The sequence below is a fragment of the Miscanthus floridulus genome, chromosome 9, assembly GCF_019320115.1.
Source record: "Miscanthus floridulus cultivar M001 chromosome 9, ASM1932011v1, whole genome shotgun sequence".
Taxonomy (NCBI): domain Eukaryota; kingdom Viridiplantae; phylum Streptophyta; class Magnoliopsida; order Poales; family Poaceae; genus Miscanthus; species Miscanthus floridulus.
In genome coordinates this window covers 143,016,908-143,040,770 of record NC_089588.1, presented here as the reverse complement: position 1 = coordinate 143,040,770, position 23,863 = coordinate 143,016,908, and the positions used below count along the sequence as shown (strand labels likewise).

The 23,863-nt window shown below is 49.1% G+C and overlaps 1 pseudogene; it reads left to right on the top strand.

Moving 5' to 3' along the window:
* Positions 1–8,696: 8,696 nt before the first annotated feature.
* LOC136484394 (uncharacterized) lies at positions 8,697–15,266 on the top strand (annotated as a pseudogene).
* The last annotated feature ends 8,597 nt before the right edge of the window (positions 15,267–23,863 follow it).

The window sequence follows — 23,863 nt, the reverse complement described above, 5'->3', positions numbered from 1 at the left end:
ACAGCAGGAGGTGGTGCAGGCTGCCGATGAGCGGCAGCTGCCATGGCCCTGGTGGCAGGCGAAGCGCCGGTGGCTTTGTGCGTGACGATGTGCTGTAGGCTCTGACGAGCCTGAGAAGGAGGGCGAGGAAGACGAAGAAGGCTACAACAAACTGGATCCTCATCTCCATTTTTTGACAGGGATATATGGGACAAGTAACAAGTTTGCAGCCGACTGCGTATCGACGACGGCGAGGTAACATATATAGAGGAGAGTTTGTTGTCAATAGAAAACATATGCATAGAGGAGCTAAATATTATTCGACGGCCACCGCCGTAGTCAGCTGGTAAATATTATTCTGGAAATATACTAATATTGTACTTCCTCAATTATTGCATGCATGTCCAGCGTGGTCCATGATATGAGAAAGTTCCCTTCTTTTCGATCCCACACCTCGACACGTAATTATGCAAGTTTAATATATTTGAGTGTCAGTGAAGCATCATATGAACAGTGGAGAGGGTGCTGCCGCTGACCTAGTGGAGGATGCGAGAAGCTCCCAAAAAGAGCTGAACCGATGCAAACTACTCCCTCCGGTCCTATATAGCTGGCGTGCAAAGCCTTATTTCAGATACCAAGACGATTACGGAAGTACGTGCTTCATATTAACTGTGTGCGATTAGCAGCCAGCCACCGGCGACGAAGTCATCCGCTCATCCTAGCCGCAAAGAACAAATAAAATAATCAGTACTAGTGCATGCAGCGCCGGTTCATAGCTCCAGCTCATGCATGCATGCAAGCAGCGTGCGTCCGGCCGGGAGGAAAATTCACCAGCGGTCCACGAAGTTGGCACAAGGTGTCACTTAGCTCCCCGAACTTTTAAAGTGATATCTGTAGGTCCCTAAAATTGGCAGAGGGTGTCATCTAGGTTCTAAACTTTCAAAGTGATCACCGAAGGTCTCTAAACTTGGCAGAGGGTGTCATCCAGGTCCCAAACTTTTAAAGTGATCACCGCAGGTCCCTAAACTTGGCAGAGGGTGTCATCCAGGTCCCAAATACTGTAGCGATTCGGCACAGAATTTAAAAAAAAAGAAATCTAAATTTTGGTAACGTAGCTACATTCTGCAAAAAATTCTAAAAATTGTATCTTTTTAATACGATCTCGCACGAAGATGATTTTTATATAAAAGTTATAGCTCTCGACGGGATCTACAACTTTCTAGTTTTGAGTTTTTTAATTTGAGGTCGCTAATATACTAAAAAAAATTAAATAAATTTTCAGCAGTATATTAATCGCGTACGAACGCTTGTCGCCTTGAAAAAAACATATCTTTCTTATATGCTATCAAATGGAGATACTTTTTATATGAAAGATGTAGCGCTCGATGAGATCTACAACATTCTAATTTTGAGTTTTTCAATTTGAAGTCTTTAAGATGTTCAAAAAAATTTAAAATGCAAAACCACTATACATGAACTGAAATCAGCATTTTAACTTTTTTAGCATCTTACCGACCTTAAATTAAAAACTCATAATTAGAAAGTTGTAGGTTTCATCGAGCGCTACAATTTTTATATAGAAATTATCTCTATCAGATGACATATAAAGAAGATTTGTTTTTTTCAAGGCGACAAGCGTTCGTACGCGATTAATATACTGCTGAAAATTTATTTAATTTTTTTGAGTGTATTAGCGACCTCAAATTAAAAAACTCAAAACTAGAAAGTTGTAGATCCCGTCGAGAGCTACAACTTTTATATAAAAATCATCTTCGTGCGAGATCGTATTAAAAAGATACAATTTTTAGAATTTTCTGCAGAATGTAGCTACATTACCAAAATTTAGATTTCTTTTTTTAAAATTCTGTGCCGAATCGCTACAGTATTTGGGACCTGGATGACACCCTTTGCCAAGTTTAGGGACCTGCGGTGATCACTTTGAAAGTTTGGGACCTGGATGACACCCTCTGCCAAGTTTAGGGACCTCCGGTGATCACTTTGAAAGTTTGGGACCTAGATGACACCCTCTGCCAACTTTAGGGACCTACAGATATCACTTTGAAAGTTCGAGGACCTAAGTGACACCTTGTGCCAACTTCATGGACCGCTGGTGAATTTTCCTCTCCGACGGGAGTACTCACCCCGCTCATTGATATTCCAGCGCGCCAGGTAAATAGGACCGGAGGGAGTACAGTAGTTGATGAGATGGCTCGTCCGTATGTATTTTTCTTTTTTTTTTATTCACTACCAAACATGCCCCTACGATTGCAAAGGGACAAGGGACGTATATATAATTTGTTAGGACAATGCTAATGAACTAGCATTTTTTGTCAGACTAAGTTACAATTGGTCCAATCTTAAATTAAATATAGTGGAAACCCAAATATTCCTGTCCGTAAAAATTGTGATTATTCTGTCGGTGACAGTAAACCACACAAGAAAATTGCAAAACCGACAGAATAATGGTAACTATTCTGTTTGTTACTGCAGACTTGATAGAAAAATTACAGTTTTTCTGTCGGTTATCCTAGTACCGATAGAGAAATTCTAATCGACGTGCGCCTAGAAACGAATCAGCTGGTTACCAACCTGGCCTGAGCTGCGGTGGCCTTTCAGCCAGCCCAAAAGAGGACGAGATTAGCCTGAACACGTATATAAATGGTGTCCCAACCCTAGCGCTCCACAAGTGCTGCCGCCACTCCTGTCTCACGTCGCAACACCGCCGCTCGTGCCCCTCGTGGCAACGCCGCTGTTCCGCCCTCTCGTCGCAGCGCCGCCGCTCCACCTCTTGTCGCAGCGCCGCCACTCCTGCCACACCTCACGGTCGGGTCGGGCGGATTCGGATCCGGTAAGCGATGCCTAGATCCAGGTGGCAGAAGGCGGCGGCGAGGGCGCTTGGTCGGGACGACGGAGCATGGGGCGCCAGCTCCAAGGAGGACGAGGCCGTGGCGGCGGTCGACGTCCACGACCGCGAGCTCACCATCCATCCCGCGCAACCACCGTGAGGCTGCGGCGGCGTGGGCCTAGGAGGTGGCGGCGGCAGCGTCGCACGCTCTGGAGGCCGCATGAGGCGCCAGCTCCGAGGAGGACGAGGTTGGGGATCTTGAGGTTTGCTGTATCTGACGATTCAGAAAGTTGAGTTAATGTCTTGTTCTGTGTTTTTAGCTTTCAGTCAGTACATCTCAACTTTTTATCTGAAGTAATATGCCAATAACTTATGTGAAGTAATCTGAACTTTTTATCTGAAGCAAGGTGTGCGAAATCTATAAGATTGTATGTTGGGATATACTATTCTTTTCAATGCATTAGGTACACTCGCAAATCCGTGGTAATACATTTAAGATGCTACTTACTAACTCCTAAATGGATTATTATAGGAATAAGTATAATAGTTTCTGGATTTTGATTCTTATCCAGCAGTTGAGTGACAAGATGCAATATAAACAAAGTCCTAAAATTGGTATCCAGATGCAATTAATAGTTTGTGCATTTCGATTGTGCGAATAGTGGACAATCTGGACCTTGACGTATTATTCCCAAATTCTACATGCTTGTTACACTGATGTTAAATTCCCTTCATCCAGTTACCAATTCAATGTGACTGTATTTTACAGGCTTGGAGTGTTCCTGAAGTTCTTCGCCCCCTCTGTGAGTCGTCTCGGGTAGTTGCTCAGAAGTTGACAACCGCAGTGAGTTATTGCAACCTTTAATTTCCAGATCTACAGTTATATCTGACATTCCATAATATAATTTGTAGCATGTGTAAAAAATGTCCACCATTCTAATAACTCTGAAACAATTTTATATTGTATAATAAATTTATATGTAGTATTCTGAGGCTTAGTGTGTACAGACTCATATTTTTAAGTATGTGTGTTGTGCGCTGTGCAGAACGTTAGAGCTATGTCTCAGCTGGGAGGAATTCCTTATCTGTGGCAGCATAGATCTGATTGATGTTCCAGCGCCTTATTGCAGAATATTAGAAATACTGCTAGTACTTGTTTCACTGTCTTTTTTAATACTTGTCACAGCTAGTCCACTGACATTTGTAAGATGATCTCTAACGGCATAATGCTCCACTGCATGTTTTGTTTGATGAGGATGAACCATGCTCATAAGTCCTCAAAGAAGCCTAGTGCAAGATAGGCTCAATCTTTGTATAAATAGTGTTAGTGATATATATGGCCCCTATATTGTTTGCTGAACTTAATAATTTATCTGTATGGATGGATTGTTTTATACTTGTCATTTGAATCTAGTCATTTGTGGGGTGTGCCCAATGTAATATGATTTGTTAAATGAATATTCCTTATATATATATGATCCGAATTAAATTTGAGACTGTTCTGTTGATTTAAAATTGTTTTCAATTTTCCTTTGGCTGAAGTGTTCATTTGATGTTACAAAAACTGATGAGATTCACATTTTCCTATCGGTTATTCACATTAACCTGTCAGTTACCTGTAGCACAGGTGTAGTTCTAGACCTGGTGGCCATTAGTTTTCCTGTCAGTTGACCAGGAATTTTCCTGTCGACGTCGTGCCGACAAAGAAATTGGTGTCCCGACAAAAAAATTGGTTAACTGACTGGGATTTTATATTTTTCTGTCGGTTTACCAACAGGAAAATTGATTTCCTAATTTTTCACCGACAGGGAAATTTTAGTTTCCAATAGTGATAAGTTCCAATGCCAATAATAAATACTAGTAAGATAAAGGATTAATCAGTAACACATCTCATCTTTAGGGAAAAACTCAACACTCTCGTCCCAACATCAATCCCCACCGGCGACACAGGCGGAACTCGACGTTGTGGTTGTCATTTCTAAACGTCGTTACTAAGATTTGGTATATCCTAGCAACATCGCCAAGAAATGCCTTGATGATAGTTCTTAACAATTACAGAAAGTATTCGCAAGCGCACGGATCTGTCGTTGTAGCATTTCACCCGGAAGTATTCAGGATATCGTTATTTATATTTTCCCAATGAAAGGCATAGTGTAAAAGGTTCTAGCGGGGACATGGACAAGATAATGTGACTATACTAGACCAATACTCAATACAGGGGTAAGCCATGATGGTTTTCAAGATAGTGTGACACACACTCGGGCCAACCTCAAGGATAAATGGAAAAGAAAGAATAAATGAATGTGCCTAAGTGGAGCAGGCTTATCCTAGCATAGCCATACAAAGAATAGTGAATAGTCATACAAGATACATGGTTAGAGCTAGACCTAAGTGTAAGATGGAGGGGTAGACCTCCGGGCACTGGTCTACCAGCAAGCCAGGGAGGCATTTTATGAACTCCTATACAAATACCCGAACATGGGAGATTACAAGGGATGGACATGGCTATCACCACCTGCCACCTACCCCTCAGCCATGGAGCACCATCACATCCAAAGGTTTCCGTATACCCAAGCACCACGCCCGTGTACCAAAAAACTAGCCATATCCCACCGGGACTCCGACCCTACGGATTGACAAGCATAGGACATGGGCAAATCTGAAGGAATGATGAACTGCCACCTCAACTTAGTTCTAGTTCTAATCATATAAGTTGCACGAATCATTAAGCTTAACATTCTAAATGCTAAGTTCATAACATAAGAACTATATGCTAATTCATATGCTATGATCATAACATAAGAACTATACTCTAGTTCATAAGTATGACTATATTGATAAGTAGAGAACAAGACAATGGAAGAACTCTTCATATTATTCATACCAAGAATTCTCTCCAAGGAGTCAAGCCCTCCAAGGTAGCTTTGCCTTGCTCCAAATGACTACTAAAAGGTAAAAAGTACAAGGTAAGAATGAAGTAGTGGCTTCAAGGTGTTGTGTGTTGAGAGAGGGGCTCTCCCCGTCCTATTATACAAGTGCCCATGGTGGTTTGGGGGCATATTCCCTAGAGATCCCATGCAAAACCACCCTAGGTGCATGAGTGCACCACCCTGGCGAAGGTGGGCCTGAGAGATGGTGTCCGGGGTGCACGTGCACCCAGGGTGTAGCCACACCCTGGCTGGTGCACCTGGCCACCGCCTTCACCAGGTGTGCTAGTGGTTGGGCCTGGAGCGCATCCTCAATGGTATGGGGCCCAAGTTTGATGTGTAGGTGAGCCCTTCTTTTGATCTTTTGTGTAGAATAGGTTTTTACGCTTTCTGGGTTTTTCCTTTTGCCCTTATTTCTACGTATTCCAATCATGTTTCTTACAAAACAGTGATTCTCCAATACATGTAGAAATATGTGAGTATAAATAACATATGTGTATAAGTTTGCTAGTTTCTCCTCCTTTTTGTGTCTTAATTGGTGGTCGGATTTGATCGTTTTGGACCGCCAACAGCTGTGCTACCAAGCCTTCTCCTCCGGTGGCCCCTTAACTTCACCGTTGCCAGAGCATGTTGCCGATTGTACGTGCCAACACAAGGAAGGCAGCAGCAGGTTTTTTCTCTTCTTCTGCTATCGCCTACAGCTCACGGTGCCACGAAGAGGATGGCCATGGCGGCTGGGGCCCTGCCAAGGGTGGATGTGGCATATTTGCCTCCTCCTAGGTTTCATCGGATTGCCTCTAAGCCGGATCTGCCCCGATGGAGCCCATCGGTGGCATAGCAATAGCATGGAGGTAGCCGCAGGCCACTTGGTGGTGGTCGTAGGTAGAGTTGTGGAGCAGCAGCATGCAAGTGGCATGACAACTGCATGGTGGGGATGCGGGGGCAGCGGCGACTGTAGTAGCATAGCGGCCGCTTATGGGTGGTGGCGGCATAGAGGTGGACAGAGCCATGTATGAATAGGGAGGCATAGAGGCTGCATGTGCTGTGGTCCAGAGGCCGCGCAAGTGTCCTACTGTGGGTGGGTGAGGCTGTGCAAAGATGGTCAGCCGGGATGCCCCATTCCATTCTGGAGTATTTCTCGGTTGCCAGTGTTGGCCAGGCTAGCTATGATCCTTGGTGATCGGCGCTGGAGTTCATAGTGCTATCTCCAAAGTGCTATTTTGGTGTGGCAGCAATAGTGGGTGTGTGGCGGCTCTTGAAATCATGTCCATGGCGACTAGTCTCGCTTAGCTGTGGTTAGTTTGGTGTGGCCATGGTGGTTCCAACTATTGGTGGGGCTAAGATAATGTTAGTTGGTGGCGACAGCACAACTACTACCAATATTAGGGTTTGGCAAATGGTTTTCGGTGGCGGTGTCTGATGCAGGTGGATAGCGGTTGTGGCGAGTCTTCTCCTGGGCAATATTATTTGGGCTAGCAATTGTTGGATTGGCTGTAGTCTATGTCGACCGGCACGGCTATGATGTGCCACGCATGTCTCTGGCTAGCTTGCAGCCATAGTGACAACAAATAGAAGGCGGTTCTTTGTGGATGGTGGTCTAGGCAAAAATGCTCATTGCTTTCTCTAGAAGCTTCATGGATAGTAAAGAGCAGTAGCGTTGGCGACTCCCTTGTCTTGGTGCAAGAGCAACTGATGGCCTCGTTTGGTGGCTGGTGTCATGCATGATGGAGGCTGCCTTTGCGGACCAGTGTGGTGGCGCTAGGTCATGCATGCCGGTGATCTCCTGCCGGTGGCAGTTACTATAGTATGGCACTGGTATAAGAATCCATGGCTTGACAAGATTTGGGTGAGGGGTTGGGGTCTTTGGGCTGAAAACCCTGCCTAGGAATTGGCTATTTTCCAACAATGGTGTTGTAACATGGCTTTGGCGGGTGGCGAAGGCCCCCGGCAGCGGGGTGTTGCCAAGGCGTCTTCGAGCGCCTTAGGGCGGAGACCCGGCACTGACTAAAGGAAATTTCCTGACTATGCTCGAGGGGTGCTGAATCTCCTTTTCATCGCGGACTCCACCAAGGCCAGGCATGCGTCCCGCCGACCGCTCAGGCGGGCGTCTCCGGTATTACGGGCGGAGGCCGCCTTATCTCTAAACTAATCAAACAAATGATCTTGCCTAAGTGTGCACAGGTACTCAAGCGCGGGCGCTCGTGGTCCGCGCAAGCGCGCCAGCATGGCCCCTGCGTGGCCGGGCGGAGACCTACGAATGATGTCTCCGCCCGGACCGGCGGAGACTCTCCAAGGCGACGGTGCGCCCCTGAAGGCGGAGGCCAGCGGCCGGGCAGAGACCTACGGGTGATGCCTCCGCCCGGACCGGCGAAGATTCTCCAAGGCAACGGCGCACCCCTGAACACGGAGGCCGGCGGCGAGAACCATGGCCCCCGCGTGGCCGGGCGGAGACCCGCGGATAACGTCTCCGACCATCTGGCGGAGACCCGCCGGGGCAGCGACGCACCCCGGGAGATGAAGGCCAGCGCCGGGGACCCAGGCCTTTGGGCCGAAGACCAAGCTACAGTGGACCGACTACTCATGGAAGCCCATTACTTGGAGAAGGTATGGCAGGATTGCCCCGCGAACAAGAGGCTAGCGGCAGAATATTCTAGGAATATACTGTAGCAGTTGAGGGGCATTGTAATAAATTCTGTTATGTGGTAGTTGAGTCCTATAAATAGGGGACACTTGTAACCGTGGAGGTTGGTTGGTGAACGAGTTAATGAAACCATAGGTTTCCGTGTCATTCCCTTACTCACCACTATCCCCCCTATCGTTCGTATCCCGAGCCTCCGCCCGAGGCCGACCGTCTGATGGACGGAGGCCTTAGTCTTCGCCACGCAGATTGAAACCGCTAGTTTCAACATTGGCACCCACCGTGGTTGAGCCAAGGCAAACCAATGATGGCAGGGAAAAGAAAGACCACCACCAGAGCAGCAGCGACCACGGGTCAGCGAGGAAGGCCTAGGCGCAACATTCGTAGCACCTACGCAACCTCGCCAGCAGAGGATGACACCAGAGCAGATGCCCAGGGTCAACCACCAGAACCCCAAGACCAAGAGATTCAAGATCCGGAGGCCCAACCAAACTCAGCCACAGCACCCGAGCAAGAACTGCAACAGCTGCAAGCACAGTTGCAAAGAGCGCAACAAGAGAGGGACAGAATGGCAGCAGCATTCGCAGCTAATCAGCAAGCTATTCAAGCGTCAGCTCAAGCAGCAGAAATAAGGTAGCAGTTGGCAGTCCTACATGCTGAGATGCTAAGTATGCAGCATGTAGTACCAGCGACAACCTCCGCAGCAACACCAACTGCAGCCATGCTTCAAGGTTCTACGCCAGTGATCAGCCAGCCGACGATGCCATCTCAGGTGATGCGGAGGCCTATTGATCCCAAGTCCCCACTATCTGAAGGCATACAACAGTCGCCATGGCCAACATCGTACAAGCCAATCACACTACCCAAGTTCAACGGAAAGACTGACCCCCATCAGTTCATTATGAGTTACGAGGCAGCAGTAGCCTCCACCGACGGAGACAATGCCGTCTTGACAAAGTCATTTGTCATTGCAGCCGAAGGCGATGCGCTGGCTTGGTATTCTATGCTCAAACCAAGCACAGTCTATTCTTGGGAGAACCTCCGGGACAAGATATTGGCAAACTTCAAAGGGCTAACAGCACAGTCGCTGACTTCTACAGATCTATTTCAGTGCAAGCAAATGCAGGGAGAGACACTACATGACTACTTCCGGAAATTCGTGCAACTAAAGGTGAAGGCACCAAATGTCCCAGACGAGATCGCCATTGAAGAAGCGATCAAAGGCCTCCGAATCGGGCCGTTCGTAGCACACTTAGCAAGAGAGAAACCAACCTCTATTCAGCAGTTGTATGACGAGTTTGAGATGTACTGCAGATCAGACAATGACGTACGCAAGAGGCTGGAGGAGCAAGGTCAAAACAGACAACAAAACAACAGCAAAAATTCCCAGAAAACCTATACGAACCAGAATGTATCAAATCAGAAGCCAGGCCAGGGGCAAGTGCTCAGTATCGAGGGTCAACCCCACCCCGAGCAAGGGCAACAGGCAATGCCAACATGGCCGGAGACCCAGATAAGGAACCAAGGTCGGCAAGGTTACCAAGGCAAAAACTGGAACAAAAACCAAAGCCAGAAACAACGCGAGCCATATTATGTCTTTCACGGTGAAAACACAGGGCACATCACCAAAGATTGTCCAGAGACAAAAGAAACACAAGAAAGGATGAAGAACAAGCAGACTGCCCAACCTCCGACATAGCAGAGCGCAAGAGAGGTCAACACCACATACACAACTGGCCACCAGCAGTACTGCCCAATGTACCCAGTGCTAAACGCAACCCAAATACATCCCTCCACACTGGCCTCTGCCTATTACCCAAACTTCCTACCAGCATGGCGGTCATCACCTTCGCAGCAGCCTCCAGCGGGCAACTACAAGTCGGAGGCAAGCCTGACCTACATAAACCCAAAATCTCCCCATATAACCTACCTCGAAACAAACCCACCGGAGCAAAACCGAATAAGGTTCGAGCCTCCGCAGCCACAGCACCACATGCAGCAACTGCCTCTGCCACCACCACACAACCAACCCCCAACACCAAAAAACGAGCCAAACCCAGAAAACCAAGTCAACCCTCATGGAGCACTGCCAACAATAGGCATGATATTGCCAATCGCCGGAGGATCATCAATGGAGTTTCAAATGAAAAAGCAGAAAAAAGATCACCTCCGCCTGGTAAACAATGTAGCAGTCCAAGGCCCGGCGAAACACATAGATTGGTCCAGAGTCCCAATCACCTTCACAGAAGAAGATCTCCAGCTAGAGAGCTACCCTCACGCAGATGCAATGGTGATCAAGACAAACATAGCAGCATGGGAGATAAGCAGAATACTGGTCAACACAGGCAGTTCAGCAGATATCATCTTCGCAAATACATTTGACCAAATGAAGCTCAGCAGAAATCAACTACAACCCTCTGAATCCCCTTTAATAGGATTCGGAGGCAAGCAGATACAAGCATTAGGAAAAATCTCACTCCCAGTGTTGTTCGGAACCCAAGCGAATGCCAGAACCGAGTACATAACCTTCGACGTCGTCGATCTGTATTACCCATACAATGCCATCTTGGGCAGAGGATTTACAACCAAATTCAACGCAGCCCTGCATATGGCCTACCTGTGCATGAAAATACCAGCACTCCATGGTATTATCACAGTCCAAGGCAGCCAGAAAGAAGCAAGAAACATAGAGAAAGCTATCTACAGAGCCCAAAGAAACATCAATGCAGTCGAGTCAGCGAATAAAGAACTAGAGCCTTCGGACATGCCCAAAGGAGAAACAGATATGGCAGGTCAAGAAGATACAAAGCTGATCCCTCTAGAAAAAGAGTTACCAGACAGAAAAGTAACAATCAGCTCAAAATTGTGCAAGGCAGAAGAGGAAGAGCTCATGGCAACCCTAGTCAAAAACAAGGACATCTTCGCCTGGTCAGCCTCCGACCTCCAGGGAGTCAGTAGGGACATCATACAGCACGAACTGGATATCAACGAAAACATGAGACCAAGAAAGCAGAAACAGAGAAAAATGTCGGAGGATAGAATCCTGGCAGCAAAGGCGGAGGTGCAAAGACTGTTGGATGCAAAAGTGATCAGGGAAGTCAAGTATTCAGAATGGCTTGCAAACATAGTCTTGGTACCAAAGAAAAATGGCAAAATGAGAATGTGCATAGATTTCATAAATCTGAATAAAGCTTGCAAGAAAGACCCTTTCTCATTGCCAAGAATAGATGCCTCCGTCGACAAGGCAGCCAGATGCCAGAGGTTCTCTCTCCTCGACTGTTTCTCTGGGTATCACCAAATCTGGATAAAAAAAAGACGAAGACAAGACAAGTTTCACCACCCCATTCGGGACATACTACTACACCAGAATGCCGGAGGGACTCAAGAATGTCGGAGCAACCTTTGCCAGAATGACAAAGGAGGTTTTGGGATCACAGCTAGATAGAAACATCATAGCCTATGTCGACGACATAGTGGTCATGAGCAAGAAAAAGGATGATCATGTCTCCGACTTATAGGAGACCTTCGCCAACCTCAGGACAGCTGGCCTCCGCCTCAACCCAAAGAAATGTATATTCGGAGTCACAAAAGGGAAGATGCTCGGTTATTTCATAAGCAGCGAAGGCATCAAAGCGAACCCGGACAAAACCAGAGCAATAATGGCAATGGCAGAGCCCAAAAACAAGAAGGAAGTACAAAAGCTAACGGAAAGAATAGCAGCGCTCAACAGATTCATCTCAAAATCAGCAGAATGCAGCCTCAGTGCCGGCCCTAAGGGTAGGCCAAGAGGTGCGACGACCGAGGGCCCCAGCGGAGGAGGGGCCCAAGCCTAGGTATACAAACCCTCAGGTCCTATAGTCCATTAGGCATTAGTAAACTAATAAGAAGAGAGACATAGAACTGGTTAGACGGTCCAAAAAGACAATATTGACATTTATTTTCTAGTTTCCTTTCCTCACGGCCCTCGGGTAGAGAAGAGGCCACGGCCCTCGGGTAGAGAGGAGGCGAGGAGTCACGCTGCACACAACACACTCTGATCATGAGTTCGGGACATGCGCCTTACACACGCGGAGCTGGCGAGCCGCGCCGCCGCGAAGAGCTAGACTACCGGAGACACAGACACGGCGCACGAGGACGACAACCAGGCAGGGTTCCAGGACGATGACATCTTGATTCTTTGCTTCTTATGAATTGCGATCACCGATTAGTTGTTTAGGCCCAAGGTATTTTTTCCTTTTTATTTTTAATCCAAATTAATTATTTGTATAGTATTACAGACTTCTAGTACTTTGTACCCATATAGTCATATTTTTCTTCCAATTTACATGTTAGAATTTTATAATGTTACCTAAGAAAAATTTGTCATGGGTGAGAAAAAAAACAAATAATTTTTTTAATTTACATTATTCCTCGATAATTATCGTACATCTACAAATATATTCCTTAATCTATATTGTTCCTCGATAATTATCAGACATGTTCAATTAAAAATATGTTATTGAATTTGCTTTCGTTTTACAAGTAAAATTAGCGTCTATATATTATAAGATTTTATACATGGTCAAGAGGGGCCGTTACGACAAGATCGTCGGAGGGCCCTTAAAATCGTAGGACCGGCACTGCGCAGCCTACCCTTCTTCCAAGCCCTGAGGGGCGGAGACAACTTCGAATGGGGGCCCAAGCAGTCGGAGGCATTTCATAACTTGAAAGAGTATCTGGCAAACTCACTGATGGTCTCCGTCCCAGAATCGGACAGCCACCTATTGCTATATGTGGCGGCCTCCGACCATGCAGTCAGCGCAGTTTTAGTCCACGAGCTGGAAAAAGAATCAGGCAAAACTCAAAAACTAGTTTATTTCATCTCAGAAGCACTGTCCGGAGCCAAGCTAAACTATACAGAGGTAAAAAAGTCGCCTACGCAGTGCTGATGGCATCAAGAAAACTAAAGCATTACTTCCAAGCCCACGAAATCTCAGTTCCAACATCCCTGCCACTACAAGACTTACTCAGAAACAAAGAAGCCTCTGGCAGAATAGGCAAATGGGCTACAGAGCTATCACAGTTTGGAATCTCATATTTCCCTAGAACAGCAATCAAATCACAAGCATTAGCTGATTTTGTAGTAGATTGGACACCTCCGATAGAGCCCAAGATACAACCAACAACTCAAGGTTGGATAGCATTCACGGATGGAGCCTGGGGCCAAGCCAGAGCAGGAGCCTCCGCCGTCCTAACGGCACCCTCCGGCGTCAGACTGAAATACGCAGCAAGGCTAGAGTTCAAATCAACAAACAACATAGCAGAATACGAAGGCCTGATCCTAGCGCTGAGCAAAGCAAAGGCCCTAGGGGCAAAAACATTGACAGTCAAAACAGATTCTCAAGTGGTCACTGGTCAAGTAGAGAAAGAATACACAGTAAGAGAGCCAGAACTCATCAAATACCTATCCATTGTCATAAATTTGGAGCGGAGATTCGAGGGTTTCACCCTGAAGCACATCCCAAGATCAGAAAATGCAGAGGCAGATGAATTGGCAAAGGCTACGGCAAACAACCTGCCACTGCCTCCAAACACTTTTTACCAGATCTTGAAGTCTCCGGCAACTGCGGAGGCACCCAAGGCACTAAAACCCATACTACACCTGCAAAATGAAGATTGGAGAAAGGTGATAACAGAATTCCTAGAAGGAAAAACCACTGAAGAAGATGAAGCAAAAGCAGCAAGAATACAGGCCAGGGCAAGAAATTACACAATCGTAAATGGCGTACTGTACAAGAAAGGAGTAGTCCAGCCTCTCCTCAAATGCATATCGCAGAGCGAAGGCATAGAATTGCTTCAAGAAATACACTCAGGAATTTGCGGGTCGCACATTGGCTCCAGAGCTTTATCAGCAAAGGCAATAAGGCAAGGCTTTTATTGGCCAACACACATACAAGACGCAGAGCAGACAGTCAGAACATGCAAAGCATGCCAAACATTCTCTCCAGGATAGTCAAAACCATCATCAGAGACCTAGCTTATACCTCCGATATGGCCGCTGCAAAGATGGGGGATGGACTTGGTCGGCCCATTACCTCCATCCCAAGGAGGAAATAGATTCGCAGTAGTGGTAGTGGAATATTTCACAAGATGGATAGAGGCAAAGCCGCTGGCGAAGATAACCTCAGAAACTATCAGAAAGTTCTTCTGGCAGAACATCGTTTGCAGATTCGGTGTACCAAGGATCTTAACAGTAGACAATGGAAAACAATTCGATTCAGAGAACTTCAAAGAATTCTGCAAAAGCATAGGGACAAAATTAGCCTTCGCCTCTGTATACCACCCAGAGTCCAATGGAGTAGTGGAAAGAGCAAACAGAATAGTCTTTTCAGCAATATCAAAAACACTGTTGGGCCTACGCAAAGGAAAACGGATAGATAAATTACCTAGAGTTATTTGGTCACACAATACATCCATCTCAAGAACAACAGGATTCACACCATTCAAACTGCTTTATGGAGAAGAGGCCATGATGCCAGAAGAAATAAAGCACGAAAGCCTCCGCACAACAAGTCAGCTGATGTTGCAAGATGAAGAATATGCAAAAGAAACAATAGAAGCCACCAGACTGGAAGCAGTCGACAACATTGCAAAATATCAGTCCCAAACCAAGAAGTGGAGAGACTCTTAGGTGGTAAGGAAAGACATAAAACACGGAGACCTCGTACTCAGGAGAAAACCCAACGCACAACTTGTCGGTAAGTTGCAACCGAAATGGGAAGGGCCATACACAGCAACGGCAGCAGGCCGACCTGGTTCTTTCCACTTGACCGACAGCGAAGGTGTCACGACAACCCACACATGGAATATTGACAGCCTTCGCAGATACTACATCTAGGCAATGTACCAAAGGGCAACCTCTGCAAAATATAAGCGGAGGCCCCTACATGCATTTACCTTAGTTTTTTTTACTTCATTCAAAACAAAATGTAAAAGAGCCTGCACTCTTTTCCTCACAGGGGAACTCCAAGCGGAGGTGAGGTTTTTAACGAGGCAGGCTCAATGTAAAAATCCTCTACAAGTATAAAGAGGTAATTCCCCAAAAGAACGCCACAAAGAACCCAAAACCGAAAGCGGCCAGCTCTGGCGCCGCAATATTCGGTAAACAAAAAACACAGGTCCTTTCAAAGCGCCAGCCATAGGCAAGGGCAATTTGAAACGACCTCTATGGCCAAAAAGGCCTCTGACCCTTGACAAAGACCTGACCAAAGTCAGGCATCATGGCAAAAATCTTTGGCCAAAAAGGCCTACGACCCTTGATAAAGACCTGACCAAAGTTAGGCATCAAGGCAAAAATCTATGGCCAAAAAGGCCTCTGACCCTTGACAAAGACCTGACCAAAGTCAGGCATCAAGGCAAAAATCTTTGGCCAAAAAGGCTTCCGACCCTTGATAAAGACCTGACCAAAGTTAGGCATCAAGGCAAAAATCTTTGGCCAAAAAGGCCTCCGGCCCTTGACAAAGACCTGACCAAAGTCAGGCATCAAGGCAAAAATCTATGGCCAAAAAGGCCTCTGACCCTTGACAAAGACCTGACCAAAGTCAGGCATCAAGGCAAAAATCTTTGGCCAAAAAGGCCTCCGACCCTTGACAAAGACCTGACCAAAGTCAGGCATCAAGGCAACAACCTCGGTGGAACAGGCCTCCGACCTTGGAAAAAAATGGCGCCAGAACTAGGAAAAAGGTCTCCGCTATCCGAAACAGGAAAAACAGAAAGTGCCAGACAAAACACTGCCACCACTACGGCGCCAGGCCTCTTTACTTCAAAGATCTCAAGGAGAACGAATAATTCAGGCAACATACAGGCCATTAAAGCCAAGATACGTTCCACCTAACAACGTACAAAAATGTTAACGCCCGAAAGCCACCCCCCCATTATAAAAACAGATTCCCCTCGTGCCCTTAAGAAACTCAGTCAGCATAAGGCGCAAGAGCGCAAGGGGGGAGCAAGGCATAGTGCAGGCAAAAGCCATAGCAATAGCCATGGAGGCAGGGGTCTCCTTAGATATCCAAATCGGCCGTAGATATTGTACAAAAACTCGTAAAATCGGAGGCAACGGCAGATAGTCGGAGACAGTGGGAAAAGAGAGAGGGCCTACGGCACGGTGATGAACAGCAAAGGCCTACGGGAGCAGGGGGATACCGCACGAAAACTCGTAACATCCCCCTGACGCCAGAGACCTAACCTGCCATCTCCAAAGATCAACCATGTCCCACGGGTGTGCAGCGTCGGAGACCCACGCCTCCAGACAGCTAAAACACCCAGCTAAAGAAATATCTAGAGTCTCCGTCGTCTGCACAAGCTACGCCAAACCCCCAGCCGGATCAAACGACGAATCGGCAAACCTCGCCAGGCGGACTTCAAGTACGCCTCCGCCGATCGAAAAGCTACGGAGACTTCTACCCCGGCCATCAAGCAAACACAGAGAATGAGAAAAAATGGGGCGAACGTCCTGGCCACCACCTCTGTATCGCGCTCGATCGCCCAAGCAAAGGACAACGGTGCGCGAGCTCGGGACTAGACGAGATATGTAAACTACCACGACGGGCTCAAGCCACCGCACAAACAATCAAGAAAGTGAACCTGTCTTGTATTCCATAAAGCGTCGAGAAACATTCTTACAGGACACCAACTTGAAATAAAATCCTAACTATTGTGGCGGAGGTCCGCGCCAAGCGAGCGCGCGAGTAAACCTAGCGCGCTCGTCGTCTATGTCAAACCTAACCGACTCAAATATGTCGTGCGCAACGCTGCGGGGGAAGGCCTAACGCCAATACTCCCAAAGCTCTCCGCTCACGTAAATACCGTCGTTGTAGAGAGTCAAAGGAGCAACGTCTTGCGCAGGCTCCCGATTCGGAACCTGCGCAAGGTTAAAATTTTCCACAAAACCATTCAGAACAAAATAAACTTTATTCACAAAAGCCCAGTTGGACTGCGAGGTACACGCTAGAACAACTAAATGCTACAAAGAGCCTAGACCTCCGGCGCATCAGCCGCAGCAGAAGTCCCTGGGGTGGAGCTCACATCAGCTGTGGGCGGGCACGGCGCCTGCGGCCTCCGACCACCGCCTCCACCGATCGTAGATCCCCCCGGAGCGCCACCAGCAGCGGAGGCACCAACCGCAGTCGCCGAGCGCAGAACCGACGGAGGCCTGCCCTGCAAGACCCTTCTGCGCATCCTGCAACGTAGGCTAGAATGTCAGGGCAAAAGCAACGAAAAAAGGAGAAAAAGGGCGACTACAAAGACTATAAGTACCTTCGCCCTCTTGTCCTCCGCCAGTTTCCGGGCAGCAGATCTCCCAATTGGAGCCCAAAAGTGCCCGATGAAATTTCTCAAGGTTTTTCGCAAACTAAGAGAGGTCTCACTGAGTTCCTCCAGACCAGGCAGCGCCCCCTCTGGAATACTTTCGGTGTGCGTACACCCGCCGCATGCCAAAAGTTTGGCATAGTTCGCCACTCCCGCTAGTGCCCTGTAGTCCGTGCAACCATTGATCAGACCAGGGAGCTTCGCGAGATGACGCTTTAGCCAGGAGGCGAGGGCGTACACGCTGTCTTCTTCCAGAGGAGCGGAGGTCTCGCCTCCAAGCTCGGCAACGGTGGCCCGGTAGTGACCAACGGTCGCAGCAAGGACTCCTTTGACTGAGTCCAAACGCCTCGTCGTCAGAGAAAGTTGCTCCCTCACCGCTGCTGCGGACTCCTTCTCAGAGGCAAGCTCTCGCCGGAGACCCTCAGTCAGCTCATTCGCCCTACGGGCATGCTCGGTGGTCAAAACCTCCACCTCCCGGGCCTTGGCGAGATCGACCCTCAAGCCATCTTTTTCTCGCTCCTTCTCCGTCAGAGACAGGCAGAGAGCTATGAGAGAGTCCGACAAACTCCCTTTTTCACCTTCCAGGCGCTCGATTTCCACCTTGAGCGCTTCGATCACGGCGTCACGGTCGGAGACCTCACAGGTGCAGCGCTCTTCCATAACAACACCTGTGTGATACCCCTGCGACAAAAAAAACCCAAAGCGATCAGCAGCGGAATCAAGAACAAGTCTAGAAATGAGCGTACACAAAAAATAATAAAACAAGGAAAGGGGCAAAACCGCCGGAGACGCACCAGGCTCTGGTGTTCCAGGTGAACGCGAAGAAGCTAGAAGAAATCCATATCCCTCAGACGCTGTTTGAAGCGATCTGTTCAAAGAAGAACAAACAAACAAGAAACGATGAGGTGAGAAAAGCAAATCTCACATTAAACACACCAACAGCCAAAGACCACCTCCGATGTCTCCAAGAATGGCAAGATAACACTCCTCCCAACCTGAGATAGAAGTGTCGGAGGAGCCTACGTAAAAAAAACAACAACAACAACAGCTTAGGTCGGAGGATAGATCACAAACAGACCATATGATGATCAAAATGAAAACATTTTTGCTTACTCGGACCTAGCGCCGTCAGCCCCGGTTGCCCCAGACCGAACCTAGCACCAGCGGTGGCTGCTCGCTCCTCTGGGGTGAGAAGTCCAGCCATGACATCACCTGCAAAGCAGCAGATGCATAGTATTGGCACTTAGCACAATACGCAAAGGAATGAACTGGGCGAAGACAATAAACATAAGGATGTGCACCAAACAAACTTACTCATAAAGAGCCCAGGCAGAGCAGCTTGCTGCGCCCTCTGAGCAGAAGTCTCTACCGTATCGTGTGGCGAAGGCCCAAAGGGGCGGACTTCCTCAGCCAGCGGCCCGATGGGCGGAGGGCTCGAAGAAGGCCGAGCCATCGGAGCCTCCTCAGCAAGAGCGGCCTCTAGCCACCCTACGTCGGCCACAGGTACGGGCGAAGGCAGCGACAATGGCAGAGGACGAAGGGACACGCCACAGGATGGCCTCCGTGTCCTCTTTAGAGCTTGAGCACAGCCCACCAAGAACATCGGGCATAGGCTCGGCGGCGCTATCCTCCGGCCGTTCACCGATGCTCGTAGCACCATGCGAGGAGCGCACCAGGACAACGCCGGTCTCCGGACGCCCGGCACCGCTCACAGCCCCGCTCATCGGGCACACCGGAGCTACGGGAGAGCCGCGATCCCCTCCGCTCGCAACTCGAGCGTCCGCTGACGGGGCGGAGGAGCTCTCAACGTCTTCGCTGCCGGTAGAGGCAGCGCCCTCACTACCAGCGGAAGACAAGGCCTGGCGCGATCAACGGGGCTCCGCTTTTCTTCTTCTTTTTCACAGGCGCCCAAGAGCTGACGGCGCCCTTCCTCTTTTTAGACTCGGCCTCCGCTGTAACATTCTTTGCATAGGCCTTCTTCTTCTTCTTTTCAATCGAGGCTAGGACCTCAGCAGGAACCTCACGCTCCCGGTAGATGATCTCGACCTCCTCAAAAACTCGATTGAGCCGTGGCATGGTGTCCTGCCACGGCCATCCGAGACGTGTACTCACGCTCGGAAATCTTGCCAACCAACCCTATGGCGGCCTCCTCGACTTCGGAGACGAAACCGTCCTCCGTCACCCCCTCCCCCAAAGATCGACCGAAGCGAGGGGAACGGAATCCCGGTCTCCGGGCCGAAAACGGGAACCTTGACCTGTTCCTGCTGAAAAGCTGGGTTGTTTTTGCCCAAGGGCCAGTAGTTGGAGGCCATGATCTCCTCCACCAGATCGCGGCCACCAGAGTAGCGGCACGCTGCCGTAAAAGCCTGATCATAGGCCTCCCGCAGTCGGAGACACCTCCTCCGGTGGATCCACGCGCGTGTGTGGCGCCATCTCCTCCATCCAAGAAGTCAGTGGATACTCCGAGACTTCCTCGCCATCCTCAGTTGTGCTATGCGGACCCCTGTAAGTCTTCACTGTAGAACCATTGCTCGAGCCAGCCGCGGTCCCACTTGCCCTTCTAGCAAAAAGAGATCTCCAGGCGGTCCACGCCTTGGTTCCTCTTAGACATGAAAGTGCAACTACCGTACTGATAGGTCACTTCCACCTCCTTGCCATCTCGCACCTCCTTCTTCTTCTTCTTCGGCTGCTTCTGCAGTTCATAGTATGTGCAAAAGGTGTCCACATCCGGCTCGGCACCGTAAGAGACGCATGCCCAGCAGAATTTGCTAAGTGTTAGGAAAGCAGTGGGAGTTCAGATGATGGAGCTGAATATTGAAGGTCTCCAACACCCGGCGAAGGAAGGGAATGTAAGGAAACCGGAGGCCTGCAGGTGAAGAAGTCCCGAAAGACCACCGTGTATCCTTCCTCCGGCTCCGGAACAGTCTAACCCGGCGGAGGGATTTTCACCCTGGAAGAAGGAAAACATGACTCCTTCAGCATCTCCGCGATTGCCTCCTCAGTAATAGAAGACGGGCCGAAGTCCCAAGACTTTATCGCCATGTCTCCGGAGTCCGCAGCGATCAGGTCTCCGATAGACGCAGAGACACTCCCCAAATCCTCCTCCACCAGTTTTTCCAACTCCAACGCGGAGGCGGAGGCAAGCATGCACTCCTCAAAGCGTGCACCCCAGCTGACGGCCCTAACGCCGAGAAGGTAGCGGTAGGGTCCGGAGAAGGCGGGCCAGCGAGTTTGGGCGGAGGTGGAAAGGAAAGCCACCACGACAGCAACCTAAGCGCGAGACGCGAACAGAAAGACGGAACGCGCGAGGGCAGCAAGAGGCGAAAGCAAAGAGGGTAGAGAGCGATTTCTCGAACGCAATGAAAGCGAGTGAGCGGTGTGTGGGGGTCCCCGCCACCAAAACCACCCTTATATAGGCAGCGGGCAGGCGGTCCGACTCCCGCCACACAACGGTCATCTCCGGAAGATTCGCCCGCTGCACAACGGTCACCTCCGAAAAAGTCGTAGGGAATGCAACGGACACTGACACAGCGGAAACGGCCGCAACGTAGGGCAATGGCTAGATTTGCCGCCCAACGGCTACTCTCGACGAGACCAACGGCTACGCTAGAGCGGGCCAGGGGGGAAGTAGTGGGGCCTCGCTCGAAGACACTGAAGGCAGCCTCCGCCCCCGTAGACGCCTTCGGCTAAGGCGTTTTGAGCTCACGGCACGCTCCGGCGAACCATGGTCTCAAAAGGGGGGAACTGTTGTAACATGGCTTTGGCGGGTGGCGAAGGCCCCCGGCAGCGGGGTGTCGCCAAGGCGTCTTCGAGCGTCTTAGGGCGGAGACCCGGCGCTGACTAAAGGAAATTTTCCCGACTATGCTCGAGGGGTGCTGAATCTCCTTTTCATCGCGGACTCCGCCAAGGCCAGGCACGCGTCTCGCTAACCGCTCAGGCGGGCGTCTCTGGTATTACGGGCGGAGGCCGCCTTATCTCTAAACTAATCAAACAAACGATCTTGCCTAAGTGTGCGTAGGTACTCAAGCGCGGGCGCTCGCGATCCGCGCAAGCACGCCAGCATGGCCCCTGCGTGGCCGGGCGGAGACCTACGGATGATGTCTCCGCCCGGACCGGCAGAGACTCTCCAAGGCAACGGTGCGCCCCTGAAGGCGGAGGCCAGTGGCCGGGCGGAGACCTGCGGGTGATGCCTCCGCCCGGACCGCGAAAATTCTCCAAGGCAACGGCGCGCCCTTGAACGCGGAGGCCGGCGGCGAGAACCATGGCCCCCGCGCGGCCGGGCGGAGACCCGCGGATAACGTCTCTGACCATCCGGCGGAGACCCGCCGGGGCAGCGGCGCGCCCCGGGAGATGAAGGCCAGCGCCGGGGACCCAGGCCTTTGGGCCGAAGACCAAGCTACAGTGGGCCGACTGCTCATGGAAGCCCATTACTTGGAGACGGTATGGCAGGATTGCCCCGCGAACAAGAGGCTAGCGGTAGAATATTCTAGGAATGTACTGTAGCAGTTGTGGGGCATTGTAATAAATTCTGTTATGTGGTAGTTGAGTCCTATAAATAGGGGACACTTGTAACCGTGGAGGTTGGTTGGTGAACGAGTTAATGAAACCATAGGCTTCCGTGTCATTCCCTTACTCACCACTATCCCCCTATCGTTCGTATCCTGAGCCTTCCGCCCGAGGCCGACCGTCCGACGGACGGAGGCCTCGATCTCCGCCACGCATATTGAAACCGCTAGTTTCAACAAATGGTGACGCCTTTGGAGGCATTCCCCTTGTAGGAGGTATTGCAATGAGGCCTCTACCCTATAGGTCGATCGACATTTTGTGGCACCTATGCACTAGTAGAGAACCTAGCTGTAGTCCCGGTTCTCAACCCCCTTTAATCCCGGTTTTGGAACCGGGACTATGCAATCAGGACTAAAGGTCTTGATTTTTAGTCCCGGTTCCTCCAATCGGGAGTAGAGGTGTTTATTGGGTAAAAAAAAGTTGCAGCTGTGGAGATTCGAACCTACGACCTCCCACTTCAGCTCTTGCATGCGTTACCATCTCACCTACCATCACACATCTAACTTAGATAAGATACGCTTTCCTTTTAAATTCAGTTTGGAGACACCTTTAGTCGGGTTTGAGACATAAACCGGGACTAAAGGTACCTTTAGTCCAGGTTCGTGTCTCAAACCGGGACTAACTTTTAGTCCGGGTTCATGTCTCAAACCGGGACTAAAGATTCTCACACTGACGTGCCTCTGACACACCTCGGTAACCGTTGGGCAGGGACCTTTAGTTCCGGTTGGAGCTACCAACCGGGACAAAAGGTTTCTCTAGTCCCGGGCGCGAAAAATACCGGGACTAAAGCCAAATTTCGAAGTGGATCAAAAGTCGTTTCTCTACTAGTGATGGGTGTCGTTTCTCCTCCTTGGAGGATTCGCTATGGAAACCTACTCCCATTTTCCTGCTACCAAGCTTGTTTCCTGTGGCGTACAGAGTTGCCTTTCGCGATTGTTACTTAGGTGGTTTTCGCCGGTGTTGTTTTATTTTGGTGGTGGTCTTGTTGTCACCTTTGTGAGTGTTGAGGTTTTTTTTTCTTTCCTTTTTGTACTATTTGGTTTCTTCTCTATCAAAATATGTCCAGCATGCTCTTGTCGGTGGCCTTTTAAAGAAAAAAATTAATCCCATATGAGAAATTGATCGGAGATTGATTCAACATAAATAGGTAGCTATTCCATGTACCAATTGTAAGTTTGTAGTTCTCAAATGCACCCGCATGCCACGATGTAAATGAGCCCAACGGGCCTGTGCGAGCCCAGCCTAAGAGAGAGCATGGCTGCATCCATGCTGCCAGACCACTAGTCAAGGATGTAGGATAGGAAGAAGAGAGCCAGTGGATACAAAAGCTAGCATTTTAGGATATGTTTGGTTGAGCTGTGGCTGTAGAAAAAAGTTGCTGTGAGCTATGGAAAAACTGCTGTGGGCTGTGAGCTGTAGAAAATCTAAAAGCTGTTTGATTAAACAAGTATAAAATATACCTTCTATCTTTATCTCTCTTGAAACAACTATGAAAAAGCTTTTTATGCCACCAATTTCGAAAAGCAGAAAGCCAAAAGCCAAAAACAGGGTCAGACCAGCTTT